Source organism: Malaclemys terrapin, chromosome 6, assembly GCF_027887155.1.
Source record: "Malaclemys terrapin pileata isolate rMalTer1 chromosome 6, rMalTer1.hap1, whole genome shotgun sequence".
Lineage (NCBI taxonomy): Eukaryota > Metazoa > Chordata > Testudines > Emydidae > Malaclemys > Malaclemys terrapin.
This window is the reverse complement of record NC_071510.1, coordinates 104,508,948-104,522,404: the sequence shown is the minus strand read 5'-3', so window position 1 is coordinate 104,522,404 and position 13,457 is coordinate 104,508,948.

Below are 13,457 nucleotides of genomic sequence, written 5' to 3'. Positions count from 1 at the left end.
GGAAGAGGAAGTCTTTCCCACCTACCTGTTAGTGCCTCTCCTCTGCTAAAATGTACCCACTTGCCAGTCTCTCTCTGGTCTTGTAATACCACCCTTCTCACCTCCCTGTGCCTCTACACCCTTGTTAGAATAAACACTTCCAGCTTCTCAGGCTCTCCCTCTCATCACAGTGCTGCCATCTGCTTCCCAGCATCTCTTCTCCCCTCTGTGTTCCCACAGACTTCTTTCTCCCTCCTACACTCCCCTCCCCCTTGCACTGCAGTGGCTCCAGGTTTACTTCTTCCTTCAGTCTTTTAATTTGAGGTCACAAGAGCTGGTTGGAAGTTTCCCAAAAGAACGTTACTCTTGTCAGAATCTGCCAATTCATTGAAAGCAAAAAGTTTCATGGAAACAGATCAATTTTTATGACATTTCATTTTGAAAAGAGAACACATTTGATTTTTCATTTTGAAATGACATTTTATATTATGAACAAAATGTAAAATGTCAAAACTGGAAAAATATTTTGATTTTTTATCAAAACAATTTGATCTGATTTTTTTCCCTTTAGAATTTCATTTTTCAGGACATTTAAAAAATTGTTATTGTTCTGTTTCAGAACAAAACAGCCAAATTCAGAGAATTTCTTATAAAACGGAAAATCCACTTCTTGCCCAGTTCCAGGTGCTGATTGAGTAGGCAATCCCTATTGAGCAAAGCACTTAAGCACATGCTGAAGTCCCACTGATCTAGTGGGACCTTCACCGTATTTTATGTCTATAAGTACTAAAAGTTGTACTCTAGCTCAACCAGAAATTTTAAATTTGATGCAGGAATCACTTGGTGCATTTCTATGGCCTGTGTTATGCAGGAGGTCAAGCAGTGGCTCTCAATCTTTCCAGACCACTGTATCCCTTCCAGGAGTCTGATTTGTCTTGTGTACCCCCAAAGTTTCACGTCACTTAAAGACTACTGGCTTACAAAATCAGACATAAAAATACAAAAGTGTCACAGCACATAGTACAAACTAAAATTTCATACAGACTTCACTAGTGCTTTCTATGAAGCCTGTTGTAAAACTAGACAAATATGTAGATGAGTTGATGTACCCCCTGGAAGACTTCTGTGTATCCCCAGGGGTACATATACCCCTCGTTGAGAACCACTGGACTAGATGATCATAATGGTCCCTTAAAATCTGAGTCCTGCCAGCCTGTTACTGTGAGTATGGACACAGCCATTACATTTCCAGAAGCACGGAATCATGCTTTCCTACAGTGTAGAGACTTTGTAGTATATCTACTACGTTCCTTTCCAACACTAATTTTGCAATTCAGTACTAATAAAAATGTAATCAAGTAGGTCTGGTGCTATGGATTTGTTCATCATAATCCCCTAACCCTGCTTATCATCACTCTTGGGTCATTAATCTTCCAGAACATGTTATTCACCAGAAGCACACAAAACCTATGTGGAAATGTGTGTGCGTGTTTCTTAAGAATAGAGATACAATAGAGTATGTTCATTTACTTTTGGCATGAAGGAAGTTACTTACATGTAACTCAGCAAGTGGATATGCACAAGTCACACAGCGAGCACCTGCTCTGTAATACTGTTTGTGCAATAGTAAAGCCAGAAAGGGACTTACAACATCTAGAAACCTTTGCCAATCTGCATCTGTACCAAGATAAGGACTTGTATACAAGTTAGCTGTTCTTCACCATAACACACAGAGAAACAAATGACTGAAGAAAAAGAAACCTGATAAAGTAAATGTTACAGCTGTATTCCCCAGGTTAGGAACTTGGTTGTAATAGATTTAAAGGAGGGTCTGTATGCCAGCTGCTGGACATAGACAGGACCCTCTAGCTCACAGAATAACTAAACAGCCATGTCCTTACATAGGGTCGCCCATCTTGGATCAGGATCTGAATATTGTGGTTCAGGCCCATCTTTAACCTTAACGCTAACGATCTGCCCCAGTTCCTGTTGAAATCAATAGCAAAAGTCTGAGATCAGTGGGAGTGGAAACAGATCCCTGCACAGGGGATTGCAATGGAAGAAAGACAATGGAGGACCATGTTCTGAACCACACAGTTCCACATAGCATGAGATCAACAGTGTTTTCTGCTCATTACTCAGATATATGCACATCACCATAGTGTTTTCAAGAATACAATTAACTGGTTTTACTTTTCTGCAGGGATACATTTTATTCCTGCTAACAGACAAAACTACTGCATGCAGAATAAAACCAACTGCTTCAAAAGTGTTACTATGATTTTGCTCAAGTTTCACAGTATTCATGTTCTTGCAGAGTTTACAAAGCCATTTTTCTATATTTCTGGGAGCCAAAGCAAACAAAATGTTTACTTGCTTCAACAGCAACATACAGGAAGGGAGACAAGGTTGGTTCAAGGTTGGTTTTTATCCTCTTTATAGATACTATATTAAGGAGCTTATGCTAGCAATTTTAAGTAGCATAAAACTATTTATAGGTGGATACTAAATAGTAGATTTAAAGCCAACACAACCCATTCTTATGTCACTGAGAAATTTAAAAACAAAACCAGAACCAAGAAACAATATCATGAATGTGCAATAACACATTCTAACTAACTATCGCAGTCTAACAACCATCACAGGAGAACATGTGAACCAAAACCACCTTTTCCCAGAAGTGTGCTAATCGGGCATAGTGTTGGACATTTGATTGATTCAAAAATAACTGGTCAACTGACTGGTCAAATATTTTAAAGCACTAGTTTATTAGAATAGTAACCACTGTAAAAACAACAACAACAAAAAGAGTAAGAGTTATGGTCTCCAATAGGCATAGCCTTTAGATAGTTTTTTTGAAATTAGGCATCCGTATCTAAGTTACTTAACTGAGCTCTTATAACTCAGAAAAATGTGAAACAATGAAATGAAGCTCTATTATTCTTTTTTTTTTAATTATTACCTTTTGAGAAGTTACATTAGTTTTTAAATGTGAACATTATTCAAGACTGAACAGTTGCAAATGAAAAGAAATTAAATTACACTGAACTAAAACAAGCACTTAGTAACTATAAAAGAAAAACACAATTCAAATGCATTTATGCTTGTTAGGCAGCAGGTGAACTCTTCAAGCAGCTTCTTGGCCATGCATATTTGGTTTTGTGTTGGGTGAGGAGGTTAAATGACTGTGACCCTGTAACATACCAGGGTATAATCCAGGTTAATGAGTAGCTGTGTCACCCTGGGACTGTAACCTCAGGTGCCCTTTACAATGCCTTGCTGCTGTAACCTACAGCATGTAAGTCACTCCCAGCTATGTCTGTGTGTGCGCTACAGCCAGCCAGCCACACCTTGGCTCTTACCAGCCTTGGTTATGCTGCAGGGTGACCCCAACAAACACCCTGTCAGGGATTTTCCTTCGGAAATGTAGGTCCTGTACTGCCCAGCCCTCTCCTGGCCAGTACAAATATACTGAGTAGGTTATCCCTTTAAAGGAATAATATGCACACAACTTGTTACCCCAAACAGAGTTATCCAGACACTTCAACTTGAACACACTGCATTAGATAAAACAAGTTTATTAATTACAAAGAGAGATTTTAAGTGAATACAAGTAATAAGGCACAAAAGTCAGAAATGGTTACAAAAAAAAAGATAAAATGCTTACTGATGCCTAATTTAACTCTAGTAGATTCAAAGCTAAGTTTTCTCACCACATGCTTTCAGAAGTCTTACTGAACAAACTCTTTAGGTCAGGACCCTTCCCCCAGAGTCCAATGGATGCTTCCTTTGTCTCTTCAGATGGAGTGAATGCAGTGGGTCAGGAAAAGAAAGAGGGGTTCCTTGGGGTGTCTGTCCCTCCTTTTCTATAGATTCAGTCTCCCTCTTGAAAAACATTTCCAGCTGAGACCCAGGAGACCGGATATATGTGGAAGGATGTTCCACTGCTGTTTTTCTCACCTGTTTGAACTCCTTTCTTGTCCCTTCCTGCTTGATGACTGTTTCCTGCTTAAATGCAAATTAAGGCAAGCACACATTCCTTTGTTTAGGACAGACCTGTCTGCCAACTTCTGTTTGGGCAAAGCTGTGGGGTTTGGAACATGTGTTAATAACACCATAGGGGAATCTTATACTTTCACAATGCTGCCACACATATTTTACTGGGACAATACAGACCAGCAAATTATGAGTTTTCAGATGATACCTTACAAGGCATACTATGTACAAAGATTATTACAATAGAGTGTAGGGTATGAATACAGGGATATACTGTCACAGAACCCTTCTCTCCTTCCACCACTCCCTTCTGAGTTAAGTTCTGTATGTTTGTCCAGTTAATTTAGAGTGTAAGCTCTTCAAGTATTTTAGCTTGTTTAATGTGCTTTGTAAACTGCTATGTACATTGATGGCCTGCCTACATACATACAGTTTGTTCTGCAAGATCCCACCAGTCAAGATGATCAGTTTTCAATGTATTCACCTTTTTCCCAACAGGTGGCATTAGCTTATAGCAAAGTGAGTGATCAAGACATTTTAGTAGGCTTGCTAAACAGACAGTACCATAAGGCAATCAAAAAGGTAGGCCACTGCCTACATCAGGGCATTCTTGCTGGAATATTTAACAATAATTGACTGCTCAAATACTAGGTGGTTAGTTGACATTATTTATTTGAGTGGTTTAGTTACAATTTTGACTAAGGGGATGTAAATAATCTGTTGGAATGTTGGCTTGTGCTCCATACGAGGCTAAAAAGAAATCACTGAATAGAAGACAAAAAAAAAAAAAAATCCAGCAATTGGATTCTAACCTGGTATTCATAACAATTGCCATGGAGGTGGGAGGGGGAATGAAAAGCAAATCTTTAAACTCAACATCAGTCCTTTTTGAAACTTTTAATATTGTGTGTGTGTGTGTGTGTGTGTGTGTGTGTGTGTGTGTGTAAATGTAGTGCTGGTGAGAGGGGCCAGATTCACAGCTCTTTGGGTCTGAAGCCTTTAATTTTTTGAGCAAAAGGTTTAGCACAGGGAAAAGCAGCACAGACTTCCCCACGCTGCCATGGGCAATGAGCCTCCACTTGGAACCGCGAGAGTGAGATAGAATTATTAGCTGTGGAGCTGAACTACCTGAGGTCTCAGGCTTCCAACAAGGATGCTAATTAGTGCCAAACAGGATGTGGACTCTTGTATACTAGGTACAGAACTGAAACTACCAGCTCATTTTAATGAGGCCATGAACAGCTGTCAAATGACAGTTTTTGGTCACTGCTAAATCAGGTAGGATTTGAACCAGTGACTAGGAGAAGAAAGGTCCCAGATCCCATTGCCAGTCACTATTATTTGACAACTTTACTGTCCCATTAGAGCTAATGTTAATCAGCTGATTGCTCTTTTCATTTATGTTCCTAAAATTACTTAAAAGCAATGAGCAGACAGGTGTATAGCTTACAGCTGTGTCCTGCATTTTCCAGACAGTCCTACAGTTATCCCTCAACATGGGAGGGCTGCTTATTGTGTTCCCATGCAGCAAGACACCTCCTGCAAGCCCTTTGAGCAGTGCTGCCTCACCACCAATGCCTACAGCACCTGGGGAAGTAGAGAGCTGACTGGAGGAGCATCACCAGCAATGCATGACAACAGGGAAAGTTCCCCTGCTCAGCACTCCACTCTGCTCAGATGTTTCAGGAGTGTAGTTCTGGGTAGATGCCCTGCAGGAGCAGGATCCTAATGGGCAAAGCATACTGTTTGGACACTGACAAGAGACCAGAACTGGGGTGTCAGGAGCACTGGACAGAGGCCAAGAGAGGGTTTGGAAGTGATCAAGGTAAAAGCAATTGGGGATTGAGCCAGGAGGAAGGTAGAGAGGGAAAAACAGGTCAGGCTGCAGAATGCTGGAAAGGCAAGGGACAGGAAAAAAGGGATGTGTAAAGAGTACAGAGAACAATGGTGGGGGAAGGAAGGATTGGAGGAGGCTAAGAGCCTGTGGGATAGGAGAGCAGAGACTCAAGAATGGAGGATAAAGAAATATCCTGTTCATAGAAGATTTTCATTGCATATCTACTCAAACACAAGCACAAAATGATACAACCTGCCTCTCTGGTATCTATTCAATTCAAAGTCCGTAAGGAGTTGATATCTGGACTTTGATTACATTTCAGTTCCTCAGACATGCTGGCAGCCTCACCAGCTCCCAGAACTCCAGCCATGTTTCATTTCAAGGATTTTCTCAATGTTTATAAGGAATATATAAGCACCTGCGAACTGGGACCTGTGGCTATTCATGTGAAGCAAAAAAGTAATACTGGTGTTAGCTAAAAATGGGCACATCTCCAATCTGACATTTAAAAGCAACTCAGGCTGAGCTACTACCAAGCAGATTTGGAACAGCCGCTTCACTCAGTGCATAAAAAAGTGAAGCAAGACGAAAACTGGAGATTAAAATAGCTTCTCAGTCCAAGCAAAGAAAACTCTCCAGGGTTACACAAAATGGCTGACCGAAACTAGATGAGAAAAAAAATGCTGTGTGTCTATGGTTCTAGAATCTGGAAAACCTACAGTGGAGATTGGATCCCAGTAATATTGTTTCCCAGCTCCGACTATTTGAAGTACAATCACAAATTAAAAATGAGATGGTGGAGTGTGCTGTTACCTGAAAGACAAAGGATTTGTGGGGCAGCAGCAGGAGACCTTGGTGATATCCTCTAAGAGTAACCTTGTCAATAGACTCCAGAGCCATACATCTGGCCATGGAAAGAACCCAGTGCCTGGATACAGGTCCTCACTATTCACAGGCAGAACCAAGAACACTGTAGCTTATATTTCATAGTCACAAAAATGGACTATGAAAATAAAATAAAATTAAATCATAGGAAAGTTTGTAGCTATTGAAGGCAAATTCTTCTTGCTACTGTACCTGACACATTCTTTTAAACAAAGAATGTAAAAAGCCCTGCCTGCATGCGTGTGGGTTTTGTTTCAGTAATCTGGACTACTTCTCTGAACTAGAAAGACAGAAAGAAAGAATTGGATGAAAAGCTAGGAAATTAACCATAAACAAACCTATGTTGAAAGAACATTACTAAGTTGCAACATCAAGCACTCAAAAGGGCACGGAATGGATGGTGCTCATTTAACAATCAGCTGTTTGATATTTTGTTTTCTCCTCATTGTTCAACGTGTGGCCTCCATGCCTTATTTAGAGCACAATTCAGATTCTGCTCTAAGAATCATTCATTTCTTTATGGGCTTTTCTAGGGTCTTCAACACTATAATATCTGAGTGCTTCACAAATAATTATCTTTACAACACCTTTGTGAAGTGAGGATGATGGGAGCCGAGGCACAAGAAGATTACTGTAAAAAAGTATCCACTAACGTTGGGTCCCCCATTTGAGATGACAAGGACCTGATTTTTCAGAGTACTTGGCATTATATAGCACTACATATGTTCAAAGCTCTCATTGACTTCATTAGACATGGAGTGTGCTCAGCCCTTCTGCAAATCAGACTCCAGTGTATGAAGTTGGGCACCCAGAAAATGAGAAACACATAACCAGTAGATCTTCTGTGAAAAACTTGGTTTAAGTGACTTGCCTATCATCACACAGGAAGTCTGTGGTAGAAGCAGAGATAGCATCTAGTTCTCCTGGGCAGCATTCAACTGCCTTTGTTAGAGGGTTTTCCGTTCACCCCTTCCCTGGTTCTTGTCACACAGATGGAAAGCAGAAGACCAGAAGTCCTAAGCGCAGGCAATGCCATGTTTGCCTTGAACTAAAAACCCCAATAAACATATTCCGAAGTCCTTCACACTAGTTGGGCTTATCTTTATACGCCGATAGAGTTTTCCCCTTCCCCTCCCCCTCCGCCAGCTACAGTTCTATACACTAATAGAACCCCTTCTTCTAACCCCTAGCTCTGCACACCGATGGACTGTGAACAATCAATTGAGATAACCCACTACCTTCGGACCTGAACACCGATGGAGCTCCCTCTTCCCAGTGTTCTGTTTCCAGCTCTGATGCCACAGAGCATTTACCCTGTGTCCCCCTTTCCCAGCTCTGACACTGCAGAGCCTTGCCTGTGTCCCTGTTCCTTATTCCCCTATTCTCAGTCCCCCATTCTCCCATTACCATTCTCCTTCCCACTCCCATTCCCCCCCCCCCTTCTTAGCAGGCCCAAACATACCTGCAATGCACGCCCCTAGTCACACCTGTTATAACTTATGGTCATGTTCCGTTCTGGAGGGTCAGGAGTTGGGGTCTTCATCCCACTCCTTTTGTACCCCATGGGAGGGGTAAGGAGTGAGGCTGTGCTCCAGTCAGGGGTAGGTATTTCTCTGGTCTTAGTGTTTTACCTCTCCTCACCATCCAAACCCTCCTTGCCCCTCCCAACTGGCTGCCTTACCTTGCTTTGAGATAAGGAGTTGAGGTAGTCAAGTGTGTGCACATATTTAAAATTTTTATTACAACTAATGTTAAAAAAATTATTTGATAGGTTGAGAAAAGAGTGTCTGTACATCTGGGCATAGTGCTTAGATTATCCACAAATACAAAGTTCGTTTTTAAAAGTCATATGATACATAGAGCACATAATCAGCAATAATCCACATTTAGGTGAATAGATTTAACAATACAGTTTAGATATTAGAATCTGAATACTCGGGTACATCACTCATGCAAAGTTGTACAGAGATTTGGTTGTGGAAAGCAAAATATATCAATGAGTGGAGATTGTCCCTCAGTAATTGAGAATTAGGTAGGTTGCCCATTTAGAGGAAAAAAAACAGTCCATCAGGAAAGTATTTGAGTTACTTTCCAGACTGCGCTTCTCATCGGCACTCCAGCTCATTCCTCCTGGTATTGCTGATGTCCAGTGATGTGTTTTATGTAGATGTCCCTTGACCACCTGATGGTGTCCAACACCATGAGCTGCCGCATCAGCCGAATGTAGCGTTGACCAACTCCACATTGTCTCAGCACTCGCTCATTACAGGGGTCCCATGTGCCCAGGGCTCCGACGATCAGCGCATGAGTTTGGACCTCGTAGTCCCTAGCTCTCAGGGTGTTGGCCAGAGGGGTGTATTTCTCCTGCTTTTGAGCTCAGGCGTCATGGAAGGCTGGCGTCCTGTTTTGAAAGGCACTGTGATGTCCACCATGATGATCTTCTTCCGGTCCTTGCTAGTGATGACGATGTCTGGTCGCAGTTGACTGTCGGTTCCAGGGATGGCGGAGTTTACGGCAACCTTCCCCACAGGTGGTGGGATGGCTCTGGCCAGGTGATTCTGGATGGTGTCGTGTCAAGCTCTTGAATGGGGTTTGCAGCTACACAGGACGTGGGGTAGCGTCTTGTTGGTGTAGCCACACTTCCTGCATCGCTTGTCCCGATTCCCATGGCGGACGGCTCCGTTCAGCAGGACGCAGTTGAGCTGGGCCCAGTGGATGAACCTCCAGTCGGCAAATCAGGTGAAGCTGCCCCCGGGGAGGAAGTGGTTGCTGGCGTCCCACTTGAATGTCACCTCAAAGGCCTTGCCCAGCTTCCATTTCAGGTTTTCCATGGATTGGCAGCAGATGGCATTCTTCAGGGTCCTCTCCAGCATGGTTCTAGCTCTTGGAGTGATGATGGTGCGCTCCATGTTCTTCACCTGTGGCACCAGGACTCCCAGCTCCTGGCGTTCCTCGCACCACATCCAGTGGCAGCCGATACACTTCTCCAGTCATCGCGTAGTGTTGCGGGCTTGAGTTCAGAGTGAAGCAAAGTCTCCCCGCTCTCTTCCAAATTCCCCTTCCAGCGAGCCGCTAAGGTAGGTTGCGACATCTTGGTTGGAGGGGGTCCTGGCGATTCGCTTCTTCATGGCATTCTGCAGAGCCCTTTCTACGATGTTCCTCACCATGGCGTCCAGGCACGTCCGAAGGCGTGAGTGATCACTGCAATGTCACAGAGATCACCCATACGAGGGATGTTGGCACTGCCCTGCCTGTGGGAGATGTATACCAATTCATTGCTGGCCCTCTGGGGAAGAAACATCCACTTCTTCACCAGCTGCCCAATGGTGTAGTCTGCCTTGTTCAGAGGTACCTTCGTCACGGCACATCCCCTCAGAACAAATGAGATACGGAGGACCAGGAAGGTGTTCAAGGCATTGATCTTCTGCCAGGGTGTCAGTAGGGAGGAGTAGATCCTGGCCACATCTCGTATCTCCGCGATGGTCTCCTCAGGTGACTGCTGGACATGGAAACCTGTCGGCATGCTGAGATGTTGGTATGCTTGCCTGTCCTCAAGAAAGATCATGGCTTCACCCTGGATCTGAAATGGTGTTGCCAGGACCGAATCCCTTCCACTGCCATTGATATGCAGGGATGCACACTTCCTGGCATTGAAGCGGAGTCCCATCCAGTTGGCAGCCTGGCTGGTGATGTCAAACATTAGTTGGAGACTTTTGTAAGCGATCAGGACCAGATTGTCTGCATAGGCCAGGATACTCACTCTGTTACACTCCCACCATACCCTGTAACACTTTTAGCTCCATCCCTTATCTGTCCCATTGTACTAAAAGCCCCATCTGGTTGTGGGAAATGCAACACACAGCATCTTTGTCCTTCATACATATTAGTAAGGATGTAAGAGTATTAAAAGTCAAACCCAAAATACTATCTCAGGCTAACAAACAGGCTTATATGCTAACAGCCTTAATCGTGAAACCATCCTATCTCTTTTTGCCATCCTCTGCCTCTTTCATGACACACCTTCCAACTTTTGCAACAAATGAAGAGGGGTTTAACAGACAACTTTACCTCACAACCTTGATTCATCCCCAGTGTAAGTCCATCCTGTGCACTGAATGAAGCAATGGACCTGTGGAAAAAATAGTATGTGATCATGCAATTAAAAACTATCATAATGCATATGCACAAGAGGCTAAATTAAAGTTGCACAGCAATTTTAATTCTGGCACTTTCTAACATTTGAGTGCTTGATGTTCAAATCTTAATAATGCTCTTTTAACGTAGTTTTTTGGTGTGTGTATATAGCATTTTACAAGCATTAATCAATTATTTCTCAGAGGTCTACTGAGAGCTAGGTAAGTATTATTACCCACATTTTACAGTGAGAAGCTGAAGCAGAAAGATCAAGAGACTTGGCTACAACTACATAGGGAGTTGGTATAAGAGCAGGGATTAGAACTCAGCAGTTCCTGGCTCCCAGTGCCATACCTCAGAGCACTGGACCATGCTTTCCTATTAATTTGTAGCCAACCTAATAGACTTCAATAGGAATAGAATCATGTGGTAGGGTTGCTATTGCTGCTTCATTGGAATGTGATGCTTCTCACATAGCCCTTACCAAACAACTGATTTATGAACATCGAGCTGATTTTCATTCATTCATTTTGCCATACACCTTACCAGGTTATACGGCTCTATGTGGTACAAAGGACTGGCTTTTTCACAATAATTTCTTCTACTTCTCAGAGTTTTGGAATAGATGCATACCTCTTTGTATTATTTTCTTTCCAGGCTCTCTCTGAAGTGTTGCAAATCCATATCATACAAATTGGAATATGAATTTACTACTGTGTCTCAACAACTCTTTACTCCATAATTTCATCCAAATCTATCATATCAGCTGGCGAGAAGATGGGAACTTCTGTTCAGGATACAGTGGGAGACTGAAGGGATGCAAAAGGCCTAACATTGGCTAGCAATTTACCTGAAGCTAAACAAAAACCAGCCTGGCTTCCTTTGTTTTCAGATACATATACAACACATTTTCTTTTTAAACAGGTACATAGCCCGAGGCCAACCAAATATATTACCATTCTCTTCCAGAGAATTACATGTACCTAAATACAGTTATCCACTTTAAAATTTTACTTATAACATGTAAATACCAATTTTTTTCTGTTCAAAACTTAAGTGGGCTTTGTGATGGACTTGGCACTGGGATTAATTTTATCATCTCTTTAAACATAAATGTATTGATAATTAATTGCACATTATTTATCTTCAGTATGATAAGGTATCTTCCCAGCTGTAAAGTTTACACAACTACCAGTTTACATGTTTTACAACCTTAAGCAAAAAATGTCAGACAAAGGTGAAATGCAAAATTGGTTTGATATTAATGTGTAGGAAAGCAGATAAGCTTTATGCAAGTTGGTTTTTATTGGTACTTCCAGGGAAACAAAAGTAAAACAACATATTAAACACTAAACACCTCAGATCTATACAGCCATGAAAGAATATATCCTCTGATGGTCATGGGGTGAGGGAGGCTGCAAAATAGACCATTAGAAGTGCTAATAATGCCTCAATAGCTCTAGAGGTCACACTTTGGTAAAATATTAACATAAATTACAGTCCACTCTGGTTTATATCAGGAATTACTCAGATATTCTGTGCATCATTGACTGGAAAGGGACCAGAACCACCTGAGCACTAAACTTGCTCCACCTAAGCACTAGAAACAGTCTGCAGACCACAACTATGGCAGCTTGTCAAAGGGGGTGGAGTCTGATCTGAAACCCATTAAAAATGAATGGAACGAGTCCCATTAATTTATCTGGGCTTTAGATCAGACCCAGGGAGAGAGGTGGTCTCTCATGTAGGCAGGTCACTGAACAATAGGGAGTCTTTGATTTCTTGTCTAAACTGGTATCTTCAATGACATCAATAAAGTAATTCTTGGCAGGGAAACTTCAGAGCTGTCCAGAATGAGGAAATGTCACCAGGGAAATAACCTACTCTCTCCCTTCAGTACAAAATCACTCCCCCTTTCGAGATACTTCCTTGTTTACCTTGCAGCGGTGGGTATCAAGTGCCAGCCAGCAGCTCATTAACAGAGCTTGCATATAAGGATTCTGTAACTGTTCTGTGCTTTTGCACTTGATCATCTGAAACCTTTAATCTTTAGTGTAAGCAATTTACACTATGTGGTAAAGCAATCTAAGTAAGAAGCCCTTCAGCAAATTGGGAATGTAGAACAAATGGACAAAGAAGAAAAAAAAAAAAAAAAGATGAATCTCTGTCCTTAATACCCGATTGGATGAAACCCCTCTTTTTTAGTATCATTTATCTTTTCTTAGAAAAGGTATACCTATAGCCTTCTGCATATGCTTTTTAAACAGATACGGATGTGCTGCCCAGTATCTGCTTAGTGTGATATTTAAATAACTGTGACACCCTATTGTGAGAATGGTTTCAAGAATGTGTCAGAAATTTTTCTTCTTTGCAAAAGAGTGTCCCTAAATCATCCAGCAAAGCACAGAGTGAGATACACTCTAACTGCTGACTGTACAAGAATTCTGGGGAAAATGCACTCACAGGAGACAGTCTTGGTGACTAAGGAGTCCCAGTTTATTAGATGGATATGAAACCAAACCAAGAACTGATTAAAAGGAAAAAAAATCCTGCGGCATTTATCAGAATATGTTTGAGACAAACAGGTAGAACCTGCTTCCTCTTAATCCAGCCACAGCAGGATTGA